This window comes from Pteropus medius, unplaced genomic scaffold (assembly GCF_902729225.1).
Source record: "Pteropus medius unplaced genomic scaffold, Ma_sr-lr_union100, whole genome shotgun sequence".
NCBI lineage: Eukaryota > Metazoa > Chordata > Mammalia > Chiroptera > Pteropodidae > Pteropus > Pteropus medius.
In genome coordinates this window covers 3,456,870-3,481,073 of record NW_024344374.1, presented here as the reverse complement: position 1 = coordinate 3,481,073, position 24,204 = coordinate 3,456,870, and the positions used below count along the sequence as shown (strand labels likewise).

At 40.1% G+C, this 24,204-nt stretch overlaps 1 long non-coding RNA gene across 2 annotated transcripts in view; it reads left to right on the top strand.

Annotated features, from left to right (window-relative positions):
• The first annotated feature begins 18,771 nt into the window (after nt 1-18,771).
• LOC120608723 (uncharacterized) overlaps nt 18,772-24,204 on the top strand; it is a 121,461-nt gene continuing 116,028 nt past the window's right edge. Inside the window, exons 1-3 of one of the 2 annotated variants that reach the window (XR_005654497.1) lie at nt 18,772-19,272; nt 19,919-20,027; nt 22,157-23,353. This is a non-coding gene — a long non-coding RNA (uncharacterized LOC120608723). Of the gene's footprint in view, nt 19,273-19,918; nt 20,028-22,156; nt 23,354-24,204 lie in introns of those variants that run through there. The other variant, XR_005654496.1, reaches the window with a different exon arrangement.

Below are 24,204 nucleotides of genomic sequence, written 5' to 3'. Positions count from 1 at the left end.
AGATTACATGCTGCTTAGTTCTCTGCTCTGAAAAGGATCTCAGACCAGTGTGAAAGAAAGTTAGTTCTAACTAACTAGTTCCAGAATGGAGGTGATTAAGTGACATTGCAGGAGCCTGGGGTTTCACTGAAGGATTCTTGAAGGAAGCAAACTTTGAATTGAGTCTTGAAGGAGTACTAAAAGAGGAAAAGATACTCTGTGTAAAGGACCACGAGGCAAAATAGCACATAATTGTGAAATAGCAAAAATTGTAGAGAAGATTATTCCAAGGAGTTTAGTATAACTCAAGCATTATTATAATAAGGGGAGTGGTAGAAGCCAAGGGCTGGAGAATCTAATAGCAATACATATAAAGTATAAGATGTCAGATTACATAGCCTCCAACCTCAGAGATAATGTAGAGCAATTGCAGGTAACAGGGTGACATGGTTAGCCTTGCCTTTTAAGAATATCACTGGGCCTGCCATATGGAGAATAGATTGGAGCAGGGCAAGCTTAGAGGAAAGAAGACTTTTTAGGAAAATATTGCAGTAGGGCAGGTAAAAGATGCTGTGAGCCTGAATCAAGACAGTAATAATAGACAGGGAGAGGATGGGTCTAATTCATGAAGATTGAGAGGATAAGGTCAGTAAATCTTGGGTTTGGGAGGTGGGGAGGGTGAAAGATGAGTTTAGGTATACTCCCAGGTTTCTGGCTCATGTTGCCTGGGTGGGTGATGGTGCCATTCTTTGAGAAAAAGAGCCAGGTTTAGTTAAGAAAAGAATAAGCTGTATTGGTTTAGTACATGATGGGACATGGTGGCACAAGTGTTCATCATATCCCTGCACAGGAAGTGCTGGAGAGGCGACAGAACTGGGATGGTGACCTGGAATACCTAAGCATATAAGAGGTTGTCAAAACCAGGGAGTCAAGCAAGTAGAGAGAAAGACAGAGTCCTCAGACAGACTCACGTGGCACAGCAGTGGACATGGGTCCCAAGAGGAACTCACAGGAGAGGCTTGAACTCTTGAATGAGGCAGGGCCCAGGAGCACTGGGTCACCTCTATATCCTGTGGCCACTGTGTCGTCTGTGAAATATGGATCAACTTCTCTTTGGCGGTGAAAAACAGTAGTCGGAGGGACCTGTGAAAATTACTATAAATCCATCATTTATCTGAGTGTGCTAAGGCTAGGTGGTCCAGCAATGGAGACTATGAAATTATTCCAAAATATTCAAATTGCTCTTGAAGTAGACATTTTGAATATGTTTTTCTTAGCAAAATCCACAGAATTGGAGTTTAAATGACACAAATGTTTTTGAATGCCATAACTTTATTATTATTATTAATTATTATTTTAAATAAATCCAGCTCTTTGTTTCTATGGAAGTAACTTTCAGAAAGTTCTGACCCTTAATTGTGACATGATGCCGAACGTTAAATAGAAAATGGAATAGGGAGGAAAAAAATATTTTTATATTCATCATTATCCTTTCAGAGGTTTGGTTTATATAATTATTTTCCAATTAGATTTCATTTGCGGCTAGCCATTGCCATTCACGTTGAGATTTAACAAACGTTTAATGTGTGCCTGCTATCTGCCTGGAGCTATGCTCAGTTCTTTGATGTGCAACATTTCCTTTAAGCCTCATAACAGGGCCAGGGTGAGGTCAGAATGATTTTGTCCATTTTACAGACAACAAAATTGAGGAGAAGTGATTTATTTAAGTTTACTCAATTAGAGGAGGCTAAGAATTTGAACACATGCATGCACACACATTGCACACACATTACACACACACATATTTTAAATTCTAGGTCTAGTGGGTTTTTCTCCTTTTAATACAACTGCTGTTTCTAATTCTAAAATGTGGTTCACATCTTGCTGTTTTTTCTAGCTGAATAAATCTTTTCTCTTTTTTCTTTAACTCCCAATCCCCAATCCCACTGAACAAATGCATAAAAAACGGGGAATTAAGTGAAAACGTGACCTTTATTTATTCCTAGTTCATCTATGTAAACTGTTTTAATGTACATATTTGTTTGATTTGGTTACTGGTCTAAGGGAGATTAATGGGTCATATATAAAAATCATTATCAGTTTTTCTCATCAACTTCCTTGAGGCTAGAGAGTTATGGTGATTTTCATAAATTCGTAGGGCTATTTAGTGTCAGATTAATGACGTGGCATATTACATCTTTCAATATGTCCAAATTATCTTTTAGCTTAAAGACAGAGCTATGAGGCATATGCATACCTTCAGTGAGATAGTCCTTTATGGCTGAAGAAATGGTTCTTGGCTAACACAGTTCTTCATGGCTTCGGTGTCTAAGTAAACCCCTACACTTAGCTCAACAAAATACACATAATTGCTGTAATTGACATTCACGTTCTTGTCTTCTTTTATTTCATTTTCATAGGAAACTGAGTAGACATTGAGTCTGTATGTGGGAGGGAAATTCTTCATGTTTTCAACCAGATTTGCCAGGACATAAGACAATAACTAAAAAACAGAAGTGAAATGGATGTATGTATCCAGCTGACAAATTCTATACACCAGAATTTTTGATTAATTATCTAGGGACGATAATGATTATCTAGAGAGGATAAAATGCCACCATGTTGGTTCAGTTCCTTCATTAATTTGGTAAATATTGATTATTTACTCTAAGTTAAGCCCTCTGCTAGATATTGAGGGCATGAAAATAAACAAGATAAGTAGGTCACTGTGGATGCCTGCTATGTGCCGTACATATTTTCTGTAGAGACATCAATAGTGGCTATAGATATTAGAAGTAGACCAGATGTCTGATGATTAATCCCTCAGAAGAATTTCTGAACGGGAAGTCAAGTACATAATTTAGGTGGAGGTTTTCTGCATTTTACTTGTTCTTTTAGGCATAACCGTTGGTGGAAAAGACCTGCTATAGGGTCTGATAAATAGAAAAGGGAAAAGAGATTGAGATAGAGGACCAAACTGTGGGTGTTTAGACTTATCTAATGCTTTTGAGGAGTAGAGAAGAATTTCAATATGTGATAAGGATTACTGAAAAGGCCTCGATCCAGCAATTCTTCTTTACTTACCTGTGGACAGGTCCTTGAAATGACATCATTAGTAGTAAAAATGATATTAACTAGAAAAATAACAGAAAAGTGACTAAAATCTATCGAGTATTATATGCCAGCTCCTGTTTCGGTTATTCTACAAACATGATCTCATTTACTTCTCAGAACACTCCTGTGAGGTGTGCATTATTATTATTGCACCCATGAGAAACAAGACCGGAGGTGTGGAATGACTGGACTAAAATCAGGTAACTGTTGTACTTCCCAAATTTGTGCTTCTCAGGATGCTGGTCTGCAAAGTCTATGCCGTAACTACTTTATTTTTTATGCTCCCCACCATCGTATACCGCCATGCATTATTAAGACATTCTCCTCTGCTAAATTTCTGTTGTTTTCTTCCCTTCCATATTACAACTGACATATAAGCCAAAGGCATTATGTACATTATCTCATTTAAGCTGCTGTGTACATTGTGGTGTGAGCATTATTTCTATTTTATTCATGTACATAATGAGTTTCAGAAAGTTTTAGTGTTTTGCCTAAGGCCACATGGCTTTTAAGGAATCAGCCCAGAGGAAGGAGCTCGTACTTTAAAGTTGGAAAGTTGGCTTTAATCCTCATCTCTATTTCTTATCACCTGTATTAGTTATCTATTGCTGCATAACAAATTACCCCAAAACTTAGTAGCTTAAAATAACACACATTTATTAGCTCCTGTGGGTCAGGAATCCAGACAGGGTTTAGCTGGGTCTCCTGGCTAAGGATATCTCACAAGACTGTAATTATGGTGTTGACTGGAGCCATCGTCATCTCAAGGTTCAACTGAGGTGAGATCCACTTCTAAGTCCACTCAATAGCTGTTGGTAGCATAGTTCCTTATGGGATATTGGAATGAGGACCTGGCTATTGGCCAGAGACTGCCCTCAGTTCCTTGATACATGGGTCTCTATGGGATAGCTCACAGCATGGCAGCTGGCTCCATCAAAGTTGAGCACGTGAAAGAGAGAGCACAAATATGCTGGAAGCTAGTCGTTTATAATCTAATCTTGGAAGTGACAACCTATCTCAGCTGCTGTATTCTGTTCACTAGTAACAAGGCACTAGACCCATCCCATACTTAAGGGGAGGAGGTTATATAAAGATGCGAATACCAGGAAGCAGAAACCATGGAAGTCATTTCAGAAGCTGCCTACCAAACTGCCTTTCTGAGTCGGCTGAGTTACCCTCTTTTTAGCCTTGATTTCCCCCATGTTTAAAGTAAGAATAATATCTACACTGCACACAGAATGTGGCAATCAAACAAAATAGATTATATAAAACCCCTGGCGCCTAATATCTGCTCAGTATGTTATAACTGTCGTTGTTACTGTTTTGCTGATATTGTAAGTAGGAGTCAGAATTTGAACCCAGGTCTGTGTGATTGCAGCCCATTCTGTCTCCACATCACCTCCTACACAGAGTTGCTTTTGGTCTGAGGTAATCCATTCTGAGATGGGCCCTTATTTTCTAAGATAATTTGCTTAAAGTAGTCCAAGAAGAATCATCTTTCTTAATATCATGTAGAAAGGGAAAGGCCAAGTGGATTTTTTTGTGTGTTCTTTAACAACTATAAAATATGAGGAAGCCTTCACAGGAGAGGTTTTTATTGTTCAAATCTTTAGCTAGTCTCCTAAGACATTTTAATGCTAATAAGGCTCCCAGAGAGATAATATAATTGATACACTACTCTTCTAAAGAAGTTCTAAACGTTGCAGCCACCCGAGTGTAGTGATATATCTTCCCAATGTTGGAAAACACAGAGTGGTTACTGAACTCGGACGTGCTCGACTCTGGGATGGCTTCTTTGAAGAAGGATCTTAGAGGGGAGGCTGACTTTGGAGCCATGGGAGCAACTCTGATTAATGTGCTGGAAGTGTTACCGTGGCCTTAAAACGCCTGTATGTCACTGGGGGAAATAAAAATGCTGAGGAGAATTAATGTGATAAGCAAGTGCTGTCGGTGAGCCATCTCAGAATCACGGACTTCGGATTTTAGCAAAACTGTGTAGTGTGGTGGAAAGACTTTGGAGTCAGCTAGACAAAGCTGGGTTTGAGTCCAAGTTCTGCCTCTTTCTAGCTGGGTGGGACCCTGAGCAAATACTTTAACTTCTTTAAGAGTCTCAGCTATTTACTGTACATGGTCAGGTGATGATAATTATATCACAAGGTAACATGGGTATCCAGGACCATACTAAAGGTGCTTAATAAATCTTAGACCTCATCTTCCTCTTAAAGTTTGCTTTTAGTCCAGTGGTGGGAAATATTTCATAACGGGCTCTCCAAAGGGGAGGGGGGAAAGCTCTGATTTGTAGCCTTGCCTATTTCCGTGGTGTAGGAACTCCCACCACACTGATTTCTAACTACCAGCCTGGCCACTGAATATGGAGTTAGGAACAGATTCGTGCAGTCAGCTCCCAGGAATTTCTCTTCCTCATCTCCATCCAGCTCTCTCTCTCTTTTATGCTGATTTGTGCCTCTTATCAGAGCTATGATTTGTGCCTCTTGTCAGAGCTATGACCTGTTTTTACAAAATTGGAAAAAAATGACTTTCTCCTCCTCTGCTCCTCTCCAAACCACTGAGTGGACCGTCGCACCTTAAGGATAAGGCTGCGTTAGCAGGTGGCACCTTTGTCCGGAGAAAAAGGCAGCCCCTTCCCCCTTCCTCTGGAAGGATGTGGCCCTAAGTCAGAGTATATGGCTTGGCAAGAGGAACATGAACCGTTTTTTTAGCGTCCGCTCACACCCTTGGCTGAGTACCCTTATGCAGCGCACAACTTTTCAGTTCCATCTGGTGGCCTTGCCTTTTGTGGTTTTAATGAAGGACAGGGCAAACTTCCCCAAGTTGGGGGGAGACCAAGCCCTAGGACCATGAGAAGGAGAGGGTCCTTTGGTGGAGAGTGTAGAAAGAATTCAACACAAATGCCAAAGTTAGAGTCAAAAGGCAAGTTTATTAGAAAAGGGGTAACACTCCACAGACTGAGTGTGGTCTCCTCTCAGAGGTAGAGAATGAGATGGACAGTGAGAGGGGCAGGGACAGTGTCGGCGTGGAGCTGATTGAGAAGGGAAGGTTTCGATGGTGAGACACCCACTTGGAAGAATGCACCAGAGGCCGACATGAGGATGAAATGGCGGGCACCAACTTTACTGTGGGGAGCGCCCTTCTGTTGCGGGAAGTGCAGTTCTATTGCGGGGAGCACGGTATTGCCCACACTTCGGCTCCCCTTCTTCTGCTCCCATTCTGCTCCCCAGGGGACTGCATGGCTCCATACATATCCGAGTACAATAGTGCCATTCAGCCACACATGTGTGGTACAATAAGCTGAATTATGTTTACATGTTTTAGGCACAGGCGCCCTACTACACGAATGTAACATTCTAAATCCGGGGTCCTCTTCCTAGCCACGAGCCTGGATCCCAGCCAGACGTGGGACCAGCCAGGCCTGGGGCCCACAGATAGTAAGAGGGACAGAGTAGAGGCACTGAGAGGGACCCTGAGTGTTCAGGGAATTCAGTTTATGTATCATTCTTTATTTGCCATTTCCTTTGTGAGGAAGGGGAAAGGGAAGAGTATGTAAAAGCTTGCTGTCTGGCACTTCCCAGCCTTTAATTCTTAGGTTCTCCTTCGGTTTTAGCCATTGGTTCCTGTTTCCCCTTCACAGGTATGGGGAATGGGTTGTTAGTAATCCCAGTAGAAATCTTTTTTTGTTCTGAAGGTGTCCTCCTGCCTGTCTGCAGGGCTGGTCAGCATATTACAGTCTCTGAATGTGGCTTGATTAACATTTTTAATTCTCTTGCCTCCTCCCTTTGTTAGTTTCTCTTTGCGATATACAATCCCTTTCTGCCTGCCTGCTGACAAATTAACTGCTCTTTAATAGGGTACACCTCCCAAGTCAGGCAAATAAACTTTCTTCCCCTATTTGGTAGTTCTTTGAACAAGGAAGAAATGTGTCATGGTTTGCTCTCAATACTTATAGAAATATGTGTATAAATGTGAGCATGTATAGGATTTCTGATGGTTGGAGAGAAGAACCAAAAATGATGTGTGAAATTTTCCTAATCATTAAACTACTTGCCTGAGAGTCAGGCTTTGAATCACTAAGATTTCTTTTAGTTCATAGAAAATGTTCACAACCCTGCCATATGGGATGGATTACAAATCACTTTTAGAAATGTTATCTCATTTGGAACACACCTTGCGAGGTCAGTAATATTATCATCCTATTTAACAGATGAGGAAATTGAGGCTCAGAGAAGTTGATGTTGTTGAATGCCGAAACTGGGCCTCAAACCAAAGTCGCTGGCTCTAGGTTTCTGGCTTTTTGGAGTGCATTATTTTTGTTCCTTGTTATTAACTCATCCCTCTAAGCAGTCTTTCTTGACTGGGCTTCCCAATCTGAACCACAGAATACATAAAAAAGATTTGAATGGCCGTTATCTCAGCTCTCCCAAGGAACATCTAGTACATTCTAGGTAGCAGAGAGAAGTTCATTTGCTACATACAATGGGCCCCTTAGGGCGATAGGGCTTAATTTTCTTGCCCAGAAAAGCAGTGTAATTCATGGCTAGATGCTCCACTACCCCATATCACCAGCAAAACTAGGGAGACCTGTTCGGGCCTGTGCTCAAACACATTTTTCTTTCAATTCCACTGATCCATTTCAGTTCTTGCTAGACAACATCCAGCTTTATTTTGGGGCAGATGAGATGAAATTTGTGTTCTTAGAAAATGTCCTGGGTTATATATATAGTATGATGATGTTCTCATATTAAGCATGCTGCTGATCTTCAATTCTTTTGTTTTAATTTTACATATTCTCTTTTATTTGATCCATTTTCTAAATTCACAAACACTAATGAAGTATTACTGTTCTCTGTCTTATATTTATGCCATCTTTATCTTTTCCTCATTTTTTGAAGTTTTTTTCTCTGCCTTTTACATTACAGCATGGAATTAACATGTTTTGTTGTTTTTGTTGTTGTTGTTTTTACTACTTCTAAAGCAAGTTTTAAGTCTGCTATTACATTTTAATGTCCTTCTATGATTGTCTTATTTTGTCTCACTCCCATTTAGTTATGTCTGACTTTAAACCCACATCTGAGAAAGCAGTTCAATGGGAGAGATCCTGTAGATGACTAATATTTCCACATTTTGCAAAGTATATTTGACTGTTTTATTATCTTCTTTTGTCTTTTGCTTCATAGTCTAAGTTTTGCCATAATTTTATTAAGAATAAGAGTAGCTTTGGTTCTTTTTTATATAAAAATATATTTTTTCAAATATATACTCTTTCTTTTCTTTTTCAGTGCTGTTATCTATTGTTGTCACTACAGTTTTTATTTCACTGGGAACATTCTCAATTTCTATTTATTCATGCTTGCTTATAGGTGAATGGATGACGTTTGCGTCTCCTTTATCCTTGAATGCAGGTGACTGAATGATCCTTGCTCCTTCCCTTCACTGTTAACCTGGTTCATCACATCATAGGTTGGAGGGTGAGTTGATGTGAGTGTTTATTTCAAATCAGTCAATTGATAAAACAGCCAGAGGGGAGAAGGAAGAGATCTGAAGCTATGATCCATCTCATCTTTGCTTTTCTCTATGTTTGCCTAAATCATTGTTCCAAGGTCACCTTCTGCATCCAGTTTCACACTTGATCTTGTTTCTTGTCCAGATAGGAAGTGCGGCCGTAGCCAGGTACCTGGTGAATAAAGGAAAGGTCTGTTCCTTTGCTAATTTTTTGGCAAAGCTGCTGTGTCAAAATTGTGATAATTACCATAAAACAGCTTCCTGTTTATCCTGTGTCATCTTCTTGCTTTCTCCATTTGGAAATTTCAGAGGCCTGCTTGGATCACCTCCGTTTATTTGCTTTCTCCGGCCTGGGACTGACAAGTTATTTCTCACTGATTTCCATTCAGTTTTTGGTCCCATCTAGCAGAGGTCCCTCTAGTAAAGGAATAGTTCCCTAGGATGCACAAATGCAGCCGTTTCCTGATTTTTAAAATATGATCTTGTGATAATTTCAATCGGGATGTAGGAAGAGAGAAGTCACATCTTCTCAAGTCACTGTCTCATTTGGCTATTTCTGGCTAATATTTGCATTTTAACAGGATATTAAATGCTGTCAGGAAATAGACAAAGTAGTGTACATTTCCACTTCCCACTAAAAAACAGTTTGAGGGAATTAGGAAGGACTCAAGAGCTTTTAAAATTCTTCTCTCTATCCTTGAGTTTAGTCCTAGCAATAAGCAGAGGAACCCATTTAAATGTTGGCCCTGCCATAGCTAAATAGTTTTATTCTACTGGACTATGAAAAAACAAGAAAGCATTCAGCATGATTATTATAATTACTTGAAGAAGCTTTTGTAGTTGTCTCACACTATTCAGTGGGAAGCAAGCCTCCTTCCCTTCTTGTATTATAAGCAGTACAATGAAGGGGACAGGAGGAGTCTGCAGTATAATCCACCCTCCAAGCTCCCTTTTAGATCTATAGAACCATCTTCTTTGAATTAAGAGGTTTGAGGGAGAGTTTGTGGAGCCAAAAATTTTTCATGCACAGATTGCTTAGGATGAAATAGTGTTAAGTTGAATATTTTCTACATAAACTATTATGACTATCCCAGTGTGCTTTGAGAAAAATCAACACTGACAGACATAGCTGATTGGAAAGATAAGCTGGAGGGAGGGTCAGCTACTTCATAGATATCTTGGTGAAAACTCTGACCAATGGAGACATTTCATACTGAGTGGCAGCAAATTGAGTCAATTAAATTTTCTTTGAAGGAGAGAAAGGTATAAGTACTAGGTTAATTAGGGAAAGGGTAATTACTTCAGCTCAGGCTGCTGCCACAAGAAAACTGAGTAAACATCTCAGTTTCTATAAACCTCATTGTCCACCCCAGGTACAGAAGTCGTGAGACCCTGGGGTCTCATGACACAGTTCCCAGTGTGTGTCTTTTCTTGGCACCATTATTGAGTGGGACATGCGTTTCAAATCTAATGTTTTAGTGGTTAAAGAAAGAGTTTCACATGCCTTTCAAATAGGAGAGTACTGGTCTTGAGCAAACAGTCCAATGCAAATGCTTCATTCTTTCTAGAAAGGAAGCCTGACCAAGGGTCCCCACGCCACCTACACCATCCCCCAAAGAACTCTATGATCTCTTATAATGGGAGAAAATCAGGATCTAGCAGCATAAAACCTAGATAAATGTGACCTTGGACACGTTTATGGGATTATCTCTCATAGTATCCTGAGAGCTGCCCCTAGTTCAGATGAAGATAGTTTAGAAAGTTGGATGGGGTTTCTGTTGACAGTATTAACTTGGCGCTAGATTCCTTATTACACATCCAAGCATTGGAAGATCATTTTATGACTAACATTTGGGTTAAATCTGTAAACAGTGTTTATCTTTGACATTATTTCTCTTAAAAAAAAAAAAAAGGGCAATAACAGCAACATTTTCCCCTCCTGTCATTTTGGCTTATACCAGGGCAAGGAGGTTGGTGGAATGAGGGTGAGGAAGCCAATGATGACACGATGTTGAGATGCTATCTCTCCTTATATCTTCCAATTTTGCTGGTAGAGGGAAAAAAATGTTGACATGACATAGAACGTCTTGCCTCCGGGAGTCCCACAAGCGAAAACTGATGGATGTTCACCACCAAATCCCTTCCTTTAAGGGATATTATCATGTCACATTTCTGGAAATACAGAATGCACCCTGGATAATGTCTTCACATATGCTGATAAATGCAGCTGCCAAGAAAAACGTGCTTTGAAAAAATTCAAGAGATGTTGAGAGTTGTAGCTCTTCTTGAACAGAGTTTATATTTTCATGGTATTTTTTGATTCTATCAGTGATGTTATAAGGTTCACCTATTCCCCTCACTACTTATTCCTACCTTAATCTTGTCCAGAAATGGGGGAGTGGAAATAATTAAAGCTCAATTCTTACTTTTCTAATCATACATGGTGATAGAGATAATAAACTTGCCCCATTTGGGAATTAAAAAGCGCACACGCGCACACACTCACACACACACACACACACACACCCCCAAACCAAACCAAAATGAAAGTCAATTTTTAAAATGTGAAAAAAAATCATCTATAATAAAACATTGTAACATTTTGATTTTTATTTTCTAGCCTTTAGTTTATATATTTTACATCAATGCAATCATTTTGAATTTCACCCTCCAAGTTTCGTTGAAGAAACTGGGCCAATTGGGCAGTCATGTCTGTCATTTTTTTATTTCTCCCAAATAATCAATGGAAAAGATATTCTATATTTTACCTTGTTATTTCTCCATTTTTGCATAACTAAGTTGTTTTCAGTTTAACCAGTCATAGATAGAATTGCAGTGGTGATCTTTATCCCTTGGACTTTGTTTTTCTTTTGAATGGATCATTTTCTTAAGAAAAATTTAAGAATTTCAATTATTGATTGTTAGCTTATTTACCATTTTTGCCAAATTATTTTCCCAAAGGGTCTGGCCACTATGGATACCATTTTGTATGTCCTTAGTTTCAAATAGCAGGACAGATTTACATAGTCATTAGGGATTTTACAAAATGTTCGCAGACACAAGTAGTAGGTGTGGAAATTCAGGTGGTCAGATGATTGAAAAGGGAAATAAGCACCCCTGGATATTCTGAAGCAAGATCAATGAATGACACTGAGAAACACTCAATAACCAATTGCTTTTCTCTCTGCATCGTCTCCTACTAGTAAAACATATAGCCTGTCTTTATCAGAGTGTAGAATTATACCATACTTCTCAGGGATTAATCTTGCCTCTGGCTTCATTTTATTTTTTTGCCTTGATTTTTCCTTAATCCCAATTTCTTCCCTTATTGAGTTTTGTATTTATCTTCCTGTGATTATTGCTATGAGATCAGCTTTGGAACTAGATCAGAATAATTTTTTAAAAAAGAATTCTACTAGGAAAATACTCTGATATAGCACATGCACATTGAATAATATTGAATAAATATGAATATACTGTTTAGAAGGATCTTGAATGTTAAAAGAGTATTTGGGTTTTTTTCATACTCATTTTTTTTTTTTTTTGTCAAACAAAGCGAGGCAGTAATAATCTTGGCCCACTAATTTAGGTTCTTGATAATTTGAATTTTTATTTTCATGCCACTTTATAGTTTTAAAAGTTACTTCGCTACCGTTATCTTATTATAATCCTCACAAGTATCCTATGAGTTAGAAAGGACTGACATCAATCACCTTCTTCATTTCACAGAAGCCCAGAAAGGCTTTGAGGCCTTACTATAAGATCATGCCCATGCCAGGGGCTTAACCATGTTAAATTGTGGCAGGTATTGTTATCTCGATTTTATCAAAAGGAAACGGAATTTCAGAGGAATTAAAGTAGCTTGCCTAGGAAAAAGGAGAGCACCCAGGCCTTTGGGTCCTAAGGCTCAGGCTACACTTTTTATACCACTTACCCACTGATTGTTCCAGAGCTGTGACTACTCTTCCTTTATAGATGGAGGAACTGAGGCTCAGAACAAGTAATCACTTGCCTAAGCTCATGCAGCTTATACTTGGAGCAGTTAGAAGATAAATCATAGTCTTTGTCAAAGAAATCTGTGCTCTGTACATATAACGTGTCAGATATCGTGACAAGCATTATGTGTATGTACATACATGCACACACATGCAGTTTTCATAACAACACTATGAGGAAGGTATTATTATTTACAATTCCTTCCCATTATATAGGTGATAAAACTGAGACCCAGAGATGTTAAGTAACTTGCCCATGGCCACAGGGTTAGTAAGAGCAGAGCAAATCTTGCAACCTGTATGTGAATTATTCTACACAGCTCATAAAGCATTCTCTGAGGCCCTGTTCCTCCAGAGACAAGGGATCTTCATCTGACAAGCAGTCTGTCCTGTTAGAAAATTCATCTGATATCTGCCTCCCCGAGACCTCTCTCATGGGTCTGGAAGAGCACCTTGCATAATTAGCTCTATACAGTCTTTGCTAAATAAATGTTTAAATTTCTTTGAAAGTCTTCCTATGTAGGTCTATTCTTCTTTGCTGAGGCCTTTCTGAGACTGGAGTGCTAAAATCGTGTTTCTCTCAGTTAGCTTTTCTCCAAAATGCATGTCATCATCTCATTTTTTCCCCAAGTATTTCCTATCTGTCCAATTTTTAGTGCCTTCATTTATTCTTCTATAACCTTCAATATAGAATGAGTACCAGAAGGCCAATGTTATCTTCTACGGTATTACAGAAAACCATCCTAAATCTGAAAAATACATATTCGCAGTTAAGTAACAAGTACAGATACACCTCCCAATTCATGACTCATCACTTCTATTCCCAAATTCCTAGAATAAAGGGCTAAGAGAATCATCTCAATAAAGGAAATCCACTGGTTTGTGATAAACTAGGCACAGTGACATTGTGACTGCTTTTCTTTTCATGATAAATTCCCACATTAAGCTTAGGTCATCTGTACATTAAAACTTTTTAGTGTATTTCTACCCATTAATGTAGAATGCTTTTTATTATTAAAGACACTATAATATTATATTTGTTACATTATATTAAAAACATTTTCCATATCTATTAAAGTTGGAGATATGCATAACTATTTATTCATCAATCTCTGTCCTAAGTATATACCATAAAGAAATATGTGCACATTTGTACTAGGAAATTCCAACACAGATATTTATATTAGCATTGGTCCAAAGAGCCCAAAATTGGAAACAATATAAACATTGATTAACCATAGGATAGACTAATATGTTATATTATATGGCAATAAAAACAAATCAACTACAGATACATACAATGCATGAATCTTAAAAACATAATGTTGGGTTAAAGAAGTTGAATTAAAAAGAATACATACAACTTTAGTCTTTTTATATAAAGCTTTAAAATGGATACAGAGTATTTTTTTCTAGGAGATATAGAAAAATGATTAAACAATGATGATAAAGAAAATCATTACCATAGGGGTCAGGAAGGTGGAGACCTTGGGGGTAGAAGAGGGTAGGCATCATGATTAGGAAGGTGACTATCTCTTGACCTTGGTCATAGTAAACGGCTATTCATTCAACAACATTTTATAAACTGTGTCTATACATTTAAACCCCTTTATTTATGTACATATGTCATGTTTCACAGTAAAAAAGACTTGAAATAACAGTTAGAGAAAAAAAAAAACATGCTTACTGCTCGAATCCACCCTTGAAAACGTCTCGCTGTATTTCCTTGTAATCAAGAAAACATGCTTCTAGTCCCTCTGCTTCTCTCATGACTCCTGTAAAAGGACAAAGAAATGGGTGAGGAGGAGGAAAGTGAGAATCTCTTTTGTTTTGTGGCCGTTTAATTCCGCCCCCCCGCCTATATTTGAATGAGCCACATTGAATAAATGAGTCAATAGAGGAATACATGTCTAACTAAGCTATTTGTCTTCCTGTGCATTTCAGTTCCATCACATTTACCACTTTAAAGATAATGAAATGTTAGATTGGGCATATACTGCTCCCCTTTCCCCTTTGGTAAATCTTCATTTTGTGAGATGGTAAACAAACCGCCAGGCTGTGGATCCTATTAAAAGCAGTAAGTAGTGGCAGGAATATTAAGCCGTGCTAAAGTGATCCATCCTTAAGCCTGTCAGCCTTGCTCTCCAATGTGAGGAAGTCGAGGGCCTCATTTCCACTGTGTTATATAAGCTGAGAAACAGAATCGTGATGCATCGATGGGCTGCACACAGCTCTCAGCTGCGTTCTTGCCAAGTCTTCCAAGACATCTAACTTCTCCCCGAAATGATTCCCTAGACGGGCATTTGGTATGTGCTCTATATGCTCCTTCACTGATCCCCCCATACATCACAAAACATTTTTGTTTCATTTGGATTGCAACATTGCCTAAATATTTGTCCTTATTTTTCTAAGATGCATGGAAACTGGATCAGGCTGAATATGAAGCAAACCAGGCCTGTCTAATTCATCCAGGCCACTCATTAACGTCCTCGCATTCACCCAGATCTGGGGCTCATTTTGGCTGAGTCCGTTGTTGTCTAAGAGTGGGTCTCAAAACATCAATAGCTGCTAGGTCATACATCTCCGTAAGGTCGTTTTACCAAGGCAGGGCATATCTCCACAATTTGGGGTGATTAACAGGCTGGCATGATATGTCTGTCTTTCAGACTATCTGGTGTAATACTCTTTTGAATTAGACAGTGACTTCAAGAGGGAAAATACATTTGTGCCTGATTAAATTTATTTGGGATGACGTTTACTGGGTATCGACTATGTGCCAAGCCCTGGGTTATGTTCTAGAGCTGAGAAAGAAATTAAAATCATTAACCGACGTAGAAACAAATAGATCTCAAAAAAGTGAGAGAAATGCAGTGTCAGGGTGTTTATGGGGCATCGAGGAAGAAATTATTAATGATTAATGCTGAGAAGATCAAGAATAGGGAAAGCTTCACAAGAGACCAATATTTCTGTGAGGGAAGGAAGATTCACTGTGGCCCTGATAAAGCAAAAGTAAAACTAAACTGTCCCCAGGCAGAATGAGGGGCCTGATTATGACATGCGCCAAAGAAAACTCTGAGTGAAGAAATAAAGAGCAGTAAGTAGCTAGGAGCTAAATTCTCTTATTCCATCAAAATAATTAAAAACAAAATGAAACAAACACATCACAGAAAACCTCCAAGATTCTTCAAAATGGAAATACAGCTTAGTAAGCATTCCTCCCTTTGTATTCTCAGTACCCAGTATGTCTCAGTAAATGCATATTGGTGGAATGAATGAACGAATGATTTATTATACAACTTGAAAATACATATACACGCATATGTAGAGAGTGTGTGGGGGCAGGTGTCATGTGTCTAATATGAGGAAACAAATGCATTTCCAGAGAGAATTGGCTCTAATTATCCCAGCTGTCGAAAGTACAGTGCTTGGTTTCAGCACTGATTTTGTCTAATCTGGATTGTATACTCAAACCACCGCAGCCTCCTGCAGTAGACTTCCTTTTATCGTGGCTTCAAAAGGAGATCGTGTGAGAGAGAACAGACACAGGGATGGGTTTCTCTGTTCACGTGATGATCTGCTGCATTAAGAACAATGTCAGGGACCCTAAGAAGGAACATACCAAGGAACATACAAAGCCGGAAGTTCAGTTTTTGAGTCGTCCTTCCATCGCCCCTTCCAGTTTCCCTGCGGCCGCCCAGCTCAGCCTTCACTGTGTTTCTCCAGAATGATCTGGCTAACTGTCTTCTAAATAGCGTGGTTACCACCTCAGGGGGAACCAGGAGCTTTCCTCATTTTGCTGCATTTGAGTAGGCTGTTCACTCCTTGGAGTGAGAGTTGATTATGGATCTTGAGACTCGCCTTCCATAATTGCATAGTGCTAGCTCTCACATGCGGCCCTGACCGGAGTCGGTTCAGGCTCTCCTCACGGAGAGGGAGCTCTCACAGCTGAACTAGGCACACCCATTTATCCCACAGGACATCCCAAACCCTATGTGTCCATCCTCAGCGGTGCTGGGTGAGCAGCTCATCACCGTGCACGTCAGTGTCCAGTGCTCACAGTGTGGGACAGAATGAGTCAGCGCTAAGCACACCTCTCTTGATGTGGTGATAAAAATGCACTAGAATTTTCTTTGTCATTCCCCCTAGTTGCAAAACTGTTGCGGTCAGGTATCTATCTGTTCTAGGTGTCGGAGAGATGGGGACAGGGAGATACTGTTTAGAAGTAAGCTACAGTTAGACTGGAAGACACGGGAAAAGATGGAAACACCTTCCCACTCATTTTGGGGGAAGGGATGATCGACACAATCTGCTTCTCTCTTTTCAGGCTCATGTCATCCCCTCTAGCTATGCAATAGATTCTGTCACCGTTGTAAATCGAAAAGGCTTTGACTGGCCTTTAGACCATGCTCTTAGACTGACTACGGTGTGATGATAGGCAGGTCACTTCCCACCTCTGGACCTCAGTCTCAATCTATAAAATGACTGACGTTTGAAATGTAATGGTCCTTCTGGTTATTTGAGTCCATTAAATTTCAGTGTGTTCTCAAAGATGTAGTTTGGAAGAAAAAAATAATTTGGAAGAAAAGAAAGTTCAGAAGCAGAACAAACCAGTAATCCTTTCATTTAGGACAAATATCCAGAGACAAACTCCAACGCTCTCTTTATTATCCAGTGACTTCCCATAATATCTTTTTATCAATAAAATGCAAATGATGTAGCACCAAAGCCCTTCACACGAAGGGATTGCCAGTTTCAGTGTTTCAGCTCCTTATTAACACAATCTCGCAAAAATTTTATATTTATGAGTTACTACTGCCTTCCCTTTTCTCAAAAGAAACCAAAATTTAGAAACACAATGTCACAGTTCATGTAAATACAAGAGGACACTTCACTCCCTTCAGATTCTAGGAGGGGCATCATTACGATAAATTCCACAGTCGTTTTAGGCACAAACTCCTGTGGCTTCCGCCTGGTTGTTGAATATTGCTTCTTAGCTATCCCGCAAACTCAGCACAGGCAGACTGACCTCCTAAACCCCGCACTACCCACCCTTCGGTTTCCATTGTCAGTTAATAATAATTATACTTTTTATCTTAAAAGAACTTTACAGTTTAAAAGATACTTCACATGTTCTCTTCATTTGATTTTCAGTTTAAATTATCCCCATTTTCCTGGTGAAATAATTGAGGCTCAGAGTAGTTTAATGCCACATAACTAAGAAAATAAATGCAAGTCATTCCCAGACTATTTGAGATGCTTTACATTACCTCATTTGTCTGCTGAAAACCCTTTACTGACTTCCAAACACTTATAGAATAAAGTTCAGTCTCCATAACCTAGAGTTCAAGGGCTCTATCAGACCCAGACATCTTTCCAGTACTATCTCCCTATGAATTTACACATTTTTCTCTCAGGTGGCTCTAGACAAATCACCGTTCCTCGTCCACTGGCAAGTTTTCTTTTGGACATTCTCTTACTTCCTGTGCAGTTCTGTCTGCTGGGATCCTATTCGTCTGTTAGGACAGTTCAATTTCTGAGCCATAATCCTTTATCTAAAATCCTCGAGGCCAGATATGTTTTTGAGTTCAGAATGTTTTTGCATTTAAGTAAGGTCATAGAGTTTATATGCTGTATATCACAAAAATAATTCCAATAGAGTCTAGGGCAGCACCTTGCATTTAAATGCATGAATATGTTTTAGCAAAGTATATGGATGTTCATACTAAGTGGAATAAATAAAGCTACTGAATGGGTCAAGTGAGGTTTTGCCACCTAATGGGTTAAGGAAAGCCTTGGTTTTCAGAGCTTTGGGATTTGGAATTGCTCATAAGTGACCACAGGCCTGCTGCTTATTTCTAGAAGCCTCCCGAATTGGCCTCATCTATTTTCAGCGCACACCTTCCTGGCCCCTGAGGATTTTATTCTATGTATTTATTAATTCAGTTACTTATTCTGTAAATATTTCTTGTGTATTATGTTAGATACTGAGAAGTCTGTGCTAAATCAGATAAATCAGACTGCCTCCTGTAGTTCCTGGTCTTGTGGAGACATAAAACAGGTGTAGTGAGTCCTAGGATGGCTCTGAGCACACAGAATGATAGGAGCAAGGAGGAGGCATCTGTCTGGCCTGGGGTAGTGGATGAAGGTGCAGGGGAGAAACGGTAAAGGTGTTTTAGAAGTGAAATCTTCTAGGGCTGAGCCTTGACCAAGGAGTAGGGGTTAGCCAGGCTAAGAAATGGAAGTGGACTTGCAAGCAGAGAGAACAGGATGTTAATAACAGGGAGGAAAGGTGGAGCCCGGGTGATTCGCATCTGCAAGTGTTTTGGCTTCCTAGGATTGAAGGATGCATGTAGGGGAGGGCCGGAAGTGATGCCGCTGAGTTTGGCTGGAACCAAAACTTAAAATACCTTGTATGGGTGCTAATGGGTTAATACTGCATCCTTTAAGGCTGTGAGAATAGGACAGAGCGCTCACTGCCTTGTGGAAAATGAACTGGAGAGAGGCAGGACCGGAGCAGGACTCTTCAGGGCGTTCTCATTATAACCAAGGGGTGGGGGCAACATTGAGGAAGAGAAGGATCAGCTGTAGAACTTCATCACCTCCACGACAGCACTTGTTTCAGATTGCCTGCTGTTCAGTTTAATTTTAGAAATGATCGATCTTTCAGGTAGGTATCACGTCTTAATTGATTTATATTCGACAAATTTTATTGAACATCTACAATGGACTAGGCCCTATTTGAAGCCCCCGGGGTACTGCTGTGAACAAGCCAAGCCAGATCCTTCTTCTCATGGAGATATAGAGCCAAGGGGGTGGGGGAGGGGAGTCAAACAATAAAAACTCGAGAAAGAAGCAAGCTAAATTCAAACAGTGAGAAGTAGGTGTTGTGAAGAAAATAAAACAGAGTTATGTGATAGAGTGAGCAGAAGGAAGAAAAGCTCTCTCAGAGGAAGCAAGTCTGGCCGAGGGTTGAATGCTGAGATGTCAGCCATGCTGCGAGGAACTGGAGAGAGAGCATTGCAGGGAGAAAGACAGTGATGGCAGGAAATTCCTGGGGTGAGAGCTGAACCGGCTTAAATGATCCAGGCAGAGAGAACTGTCCACTGCAGTTGGAGCATAGAGAGCTTAAGGGTATAGCTGTGTGTCAGGAGTGGGACAGGTGGGCAGTGACTGGGTCTGGTGACTGATGCTTTCTTTCTGTTGGTAAGTTTAGGTTTTATTCTAAGTAATTTGGGAAGTCATTGGAAGGTATTAGACAACTGAGTGTTATAATATGGTTTAGATTGTACAAAATTCACTTGCCTGCTGTGTAGATAATGGACTGAAAGGCGACAGGAGTGGACTTAGGACATGTTGAAGTCTGCTGCAAGGATCCATGTACGTGGTAATTGACCAGGGTTGGTGCAGGGAGATGGAAAGAAGGTAAGAGATCATGGCTTTATCTTGGACTTGACTATGGGGGTGCAGGGAGAGAGAATGAGAGAGGAAAAGAGAGAGAGAGAGAGACAATAAGAGAGAGAAAGAGAGAGCACACGCTAATACCAGAAATCAAAGATCCAAGTTATTGTGGTTATCGCAAGACTTGGCATGTAAGTAGCCCCATACAAGTGTTTGATGCATTGAAAGCATGTGTTTCTCTTTATTTAAAAGTTATCATCCCTCCGCATAATGATTTAATAACTACATAGCTTATGCATCATGCGAGCTTAATGAAAGTGTTCTGAGAAGTTTTTTGACAAAATTGCATTTAGAAGTAAATATTTACTTGAGTACAACTCATTTGTGAAATTAAGTCATCTTTATGAGGCATACTCAATTATTTGTGTAACTAGTGAAGAACATAATATCTATGGAATTATACAATGTGAAGCCTTTCTGACTAATTATCGTACTTGGAAAACATAAACTCAGACTTTTTTTAAAAAGTGCAGTTACAGACAAAACAAGTTTCTTAGCACCTCAAAAACATCTAGTGAGGGTGTGACTGGGACAATTAGAAATCTCGGAAAAGCAGCAAGCTGTTACTTCTTCTGTGTCTTTTCTATTTACTCAGAACCATTGAGCTACCCTCTTTTAACTCTCCACCTAACCTTACTTCTTTCCCTCTTGAAAAACTACACTCCAGCCATAATGGGGCAGTTTTATGGCTTAGGGCTTTCGGATACACTCTTCCCTCTGCCTAGAATGCCTCATTCCAGGTCTGGGTGAATCACACACACTCTCTCAGCCTACAATTCCCTTCTGCAAAGAGGCCTTCTCCTATACCCTTCCCCACCTCAGTTATCCCTCCTGTGATTAACTCTTTAAGAGACTGTTATTTGACTTCATTGTATCTTTTACCAGAGTGTAATCATATATTTAGTTGCAAGGTTATCAACTTAATGTCTGTCTTCCCCATAGACAGTAGGCTCCTTGAGGGCAGGGGCCAGTTCGGTTTGTCTGACTTCACTTCCATCACATAACACAAGGCCCAGCCCACAGCAGGCGCTCTGTGGATTCCAGAGTCATGGAGAAGAGCGAGTCGTCCCATAGCAATTAGCTGTGCCATGTATTAGCTAGTTGATACTGGGAAAATCATTGATCTCCTCGAATCTCAGTATGAAATACAGATAACAATCATTATCTTACTCACTTTAACGTCATTTGAGATTCAAGAAGGATGATGGATCAGAATGTACCATGTCTACTATAAGGCATTACATAAATATTAGTAAAATTTCTAATGTTTTTCAATGACTGTCTGCTCAGCCTATCTGCAAATAGGGTTTCTTCTTTTCATAGATGAGGAAAATGTTTCAGGGAGCTCCTATCATTCACTTTAGTTCCAAAGGTGCCAACTTGCAAACAGAGTAACCAGATCCTAGCACAGCTTATTTCTTCTCTCCCCTCTCTTTCTCTTTCCCCCTCTTCCTTCCTTCCCTCCTTCTTCTCTTGGCTCCTTATTGTCTCAACTCCCACTCCTGTCTCTCCACATAATTACTTTTTAACACTGATAATATTTACTTGACTTCATTCTTGAAACTTTTACATACTAAAGGACGATTTCCTACAACCTACTGCTACAGAAAATTATTTAGTAGTGGCCAGTGTGCTGCTGAGAGCTAAAGCAGCTCTCCGAAATGACCGTGGAAACCAGGGACCCAGGGGGATCTGGCCCTTTCACAGCCTCAAATCATTCAGTTACTCTCTTCTCAAACTAGAAGGGCAAGGGATGATGAAGCAGCAGAGGACTTGATTCACAAATGGGATCTGCTTTAAGATCTTGATGTGTTTTTGATGGGAAGAGAGGAAATACAGAACAACATTCGTTCGGTAGAAAGTGGGAATTTACTGCAGTAAGAGCTAGCATTCATACCAATACTTTATCAAGTGGTATTCTCATTTTCTTATCTGATTTGAACAACAGTTCTGTGAATCCCATTTTATTAAGGAAAGAAAAAAAACCTCAGCAATGTTCTGTAAATGTGTCCAGGTCACATAGCTAAGAAGCCTTACTGATGTGACTGAAAATTCTTAAGCCACATCTTGGATTTTTTTTTTTCCTATTGTAGCAAGCTACCAGACACTAAGAAGACTAGCAGTGGGGAATAAAAAAAAATCAGGAGGCATATTTGAACTGTTCCTTCTGCCTGGGATGCCCTGCCACCACTACCCTATCTTCCTGGTGACCACCGCTTCTTAGAAGAGTTCTGCTTCCTTTGAGAACTGTCCCTTTGTCCAGGAATCCTCCACCTAGGCTGAGCCCCTCTCTCCCTCCTCTGTGCTGCCTCCTTCCTGCTCATGTTGACAGTCACACCGTGTCCATTACCTCCTTCCTTCCTGGAGGGTTTTGTGTGAGTATGGACCTTCTGACTGGTTGGATGGTGTGGATTCTGATTGAGCATCACCCAGACCTGTCCCTTGTCTTCCTCTCACTGTAGCTCCTTAGGTCATTTCTCTGAATTTCATATCATCAGCTATAAATCAAGTAAGGGGTGGATGCGACTCTCCTACCCTCACCCCTTCCCAAAGCCCTGACTGCCCAAGGATCCATCCTAACTAGAGTTGCCAAATAAAATGCAGGAGACCTAGTTAAATTTGAATTCCATATATACAATGGATAATCTTTTGGTAGAAGTGTATTCGAAATTCTAATGGAATTGGCCATCCTATTTTGGTTTTTGCTAAATCTACCAACCCTAATCCTAACTCTTCTTTCCCCTGGGGGCCCAGGCAGTGGGGAGAACTTGTATGGGCTGGGTTGTAGGAAGGTGGGCTCCAGTCTTAGCTCTTCTATATACCCAGTGTGGGGTTTTAGGGGAGTCTTTGTCCTTCTCAGTGACTTAGTTTCTCCATCTTCATAGTGGGGGTTTAAATCAGGTGGTCTCTCAAGATGTTACTGGCTCTTACCTTCTGACATAGGAGAGACGTCCTCTGTTTTCAAGCTCTAACTATCTTGTTCAGAAGGCAGGAAAGAATGGTTATTTAATTATAAAATATGCTTTCACTAGACAGAAACTTCTGAGTGCAAGGATTGTTTTTTCATTCACAGGCAGTATGATATTGCAGGGAAAAACAAAACAAGACTTTGACATTCTAAGTTGGAGACCTGGAAACACCATTTATAAGTTACTTAACCTGTGTAAGCCTCAGTTTTAGCATTTTATTACAATTGGAGGATTGATGTAAGCTCTTTATGCTCTCTTGAGCACATAATAAGCACTTAATAAGCTGTAGCTATTATCACTGAGTTTGGATTTCTAGAACATGCCAAGGGTTCTGACTGGTGCTCTAAGTATTAGATGAAAAAATAAATAAATAAATAAAATAAAGGTATTTGGAGAGCTAAACTTCAAAGATTAACTGGGCATTAGCACCAAGGGACTCCTAGAACCTTCTTCCTTGTAGAAAGGATTCTACCAGGCGGGTATTTACTTGGCTCCGTGAGAAGGCAGTTGCCTTAGGCCGTGAGCAGGCTCATAGTCAGTTCACAGGGACCGATATGGCCTAAGCCCTCCTCCAGGCTCAGTCAATCAGCTGACCCAGAGTAATGGACTGTTGAGCAGGAGACATCTCGCAACTGTCAGAGCCTGGCTCCAGTGGACAAACTCCAGGGTCAGGATGTCTGGCCATCTTTCAAGCAGTTGGAAGCCTTCAGTGCATTCTTGGCCAGAGCTCATGTATGTAGATGAGGAAATGGGAAGCATAATTTATTCTCTGGGCAAACGGGGGGCTGATGAATGAGTATGTTGACCCAACTTTCTTATTGGAGTGCCAACTCCAATAAGAAAGTGGGGGACTATCCCGAGGGATCTGCAAAAAAAAAAAAGAGCTTGGGTCCTGAATATGGAGGGAATTGAGAGTGAGTCCTGGGAAAAGTGGGGAGGAAGTTGAGAAAGATGGGGAGAACTGACATCCAAGAGCACCAGCACCCAGGTATGCTGGGGTATCTGTGCTGCCTGAAGGGACAGCAGAGAGGCAGCCTGGAATTGGGGGAGCTCTCGTCTTTTGGTGAAATTAATCCACTCAGAACAAAATCCAGGCCCCTGGGAGGCACCATATCACTATTTTTTGCAATATTAATAGCTAACATTTATTGAGCACTTACTGTATGCCAGGC